Consider the following 3,367-nt stretch of genomic DNA (forward strand, 5'->3'; position numbering starts at 1 on the left):
TAAACAACTGTTGCTGCACTTAATCCTTCATCGCACAATCGACTATTATTACTGCGGTCTTTGCACAAACATAAAGTACAGTATGTCCCCACAAAAAGTAGTCTATACGATATTAATTATGGAATTTGCGTTTCGACTTCGTCTCATCAGAATCCGACCCTAACTTAGTGCTAGGACTAGGCTTGCGACGGACTGGCGCTAGTTCGAAAAACGGAGACACAATTTGTCCTTGTGACGAGACAAAGTCGAAACGTGAATTCCATAACTAACTCTACGCCGCTACCTCTTACTACCGGGAGCCATGGTGGACTTTTCTTTTACACGAAAAAACGTTTTTAAGTTAGTTGGGGGAGTCCCCGGTTGTGAGACACCCGCCACTTTCGAGAAATCATCGAGTGAAAAAACAATGTGATGACATTGGCAAAGTGTCATCAGTCTATAGGTTGAGGGCCACTTTCTGTATCCGGTTGTTAGCCACCTTGAAAAACACGACTTAACACTGTATCACTGGATGTGGTCATATTTTTTGCATTCAAGTGTATTTGATCACATTTCGACTACCCCCAAATTTTCTCGTTGGTTTCAGAATTTTCTCTTGTCAAGCATTTAAAAAATAGCCGACAAAAAATTCAGTCTGAAAGTCTTTCCTCAAGCCATCAAAGCTATGGAGCTCTAAAATAAGTCTTCAGGAACTGTGGCAGTATTCTGACTGCGCCGGAGAATATTATCGATTTGATTGTCAGAAAACTACTATTGAAAAAACACGCCAAATGAAAATAATAAAATGCTGAAGAAAACGTCAACGTCGTTGAAACGAGTAAACAAAATGTCATCGTAGAGAAGTTCATCGTCCGATAAGCATGATTTTTGTGCCATTTACATAGATAGAATGCTGCCCAAATTGACTAAAAACAATTCCATCGCCTGTAACACATGAAAGTGACCAGTACATTTGAAATGTGCCATTAAACTACCACCTGCCTTCTGATCTCGCACAGAGCAGAAAAGTCGCTGTGCCGTAGCTTTTAGTGCAGTACTTCCTACCGCGATTTGTTACTTATCCTCTACACAAACAGTGTAGTATTGTTCTCTCCGGTTGCGCGGTGAAATGCGTCAGGCACTGCAAATAAAAGTGGCCGTATTACGGGATAACACAATTTCGATTGAAATTAAGAAATTTGTCGTTAGACCTACAGTGCAAATGAAGCTCAATCTCGAGGAAGTGACCTACCTACAGTTGCACCATGTGAGAAACTCAGTGTCGTCTTAAAACCACTCGGGGCGCTAGGGCATTATTTCACTAAGGGGTTTCCATAATTGAGCTGGCTTAAAAACCTGTACAGTAGGGTAATGAATATGATCCCCAGATTCACGAATTCATTTTAACGGGGTAAAATTGGTATTAGAAAAAGGATAAAACATGGTAAACAACACGATCACAGACTTCCATCACTAAGTGTCATGTGAACGTTCAAGTATGTTCGAAAACGCAAGATGATCTGTGGTGATCCAAGTTAGATATTAGCATTTTATTGAATTGATATCTAACCGATAGTGGTAAATGGTCTAACACACTATGTGCGGGGACACTAGAGTGACAGGAAAAAATGATCCCTATCGGCCCATACCTGAGTCGATTCCTAGTCCCACCAGGAGTACTTGCTCCAAATTTGAAGCAAATTGGACAAGTCAAGCTACCGGACCAACGTGCCTGAAATTTGTATGGGATTTTTTGACAATTTACATGGAGAAAACCCACTAACTCGCATTTTCGCCGCTAGGCGGCACTATATGCATCGTATTATCACTGTAAGTGAAAATAAGAAACATCATTTAATTGTCTACAACTTTGTCGAAGACTGATAGTAAATCCGGCTTTGTTAAAAGAAGTTATTAAACTTTTAACGAAGTGATGTCTGAGTCAGTTTTGCATGAGGCCTAACAGTGCATGGTTGTGTATCGGTACTCGATTCCCACCAACTATACATTTTTGTGAGATATTGGTTAGGTTTAGGTCAATAGTACGTTCAGAAGATTTATAGTAAGTAATACGAGTCATGTTTTGGTTAGAAAATTTTAGTTTCACATTTTATCGTATAGAGGGCGCCAACACTAACTTTTCAACGGAAAGAGATAGAGATTAAGTGTCTTCCACAAAGTTGTAGAACAAGTATTTTTATATAATTCTTCCGAACATCTCGATACTCTATCTCACTTCTATGCAAAGTTAGTGCTGGCGCCCTCTATGCGGTCACAGGTGGAATTAAAATTTTCCAACTAAAACATAACTCGTATTATGTACTACAATTCTTCTGAACATACTATTCAGCTAAATCAAACCATTATCTTACAAAAATGTATAGTTAGTGGGAATCGAGTACCGATACACAGCCATGCACTGCTAGGCCCCATGCAAAACTGACTCAGACATCACTTCGCTAAAAGTTTAATAACTTCTTTTAACAAAGTCGGATTCACTAGCAGTCTTCGATAAAGTTGTAGGCAATTGAATGGTCTTTCTTATTTTCATTTACAGTGATAATACTATGCATACAGTGCCGCCAAGCGGCGAAAATGCGAATTAATGGGTTTTCTACATGTAAATTGTCGAAAAATCCCAAACAAACTTCAGGCACGTTGGTCCGGTAGCTAGACTTGTCCGATTTGCTTCAAATTTGGAACAAGTACTTCTGGTGGGACTAGGAATCGACTCAGGGGTGGGCCGATTGAGTTTTCAAAAATTCATCATTTTTCTGGGCACTCTAGGGGACACTATATAACCCCTTCAAAAGACCATAAATATTGACCGTGCCATGTTTCACAACCATTAATACACCATAAAATGGTTTCAATCACCCATAAATACACCAAAATATAATTTTTATACGGGATCTACTGGACCATGATGATATTTTCATGGGTTGATCCCATTTAAAACAATTACATAACTTTTTAGCAACTACCCTAAGTCATTTCCAAATGGTGTAATCTGATCTTCATAGTTGTAGGACGTTGCTTGAGGATGAAGATATGATGGTTAGAATGGATGAATATTGAAGCAGGGTTGGATAATCGTTCATCACTTGCACGTTGTCCAGACTAGCAAAAAAAATTCTTCGTGCATGCTCCGTGATATGTAATTCTAAATTACAGACTAGCAGACATAACATGTTAAACAATTCTTCACGGAGTCAATTTTAAAGAGGCCAGGTTTTTAAAGATTTGTCCGTTAACGGTCCCAGACGTATTTAAGCCCTAATTCATTTTCCCACATCCGCGGATCGCTTGCCAAACATTTTTTTTTCATCACTACATTCCACTGTTTCTTTTTCTACCACCTTCGCAGCTTCCTGGTAGGTATTTTGCG

Source organism: Topomyia yanbarensis, chromosome 1, assembly GCF_030247195.1.
Source record: "Topomyia yanbarensis strain Yona2022 chromosome 1, ASM3024719v1, whole genome shotgun sequence".
Lineage (NCBI taxonomy): Eukaryota > Metazoa > Arthropoda > Insecta > Diptera > Culicidae > Topomyia > Topomyia yanbarensis.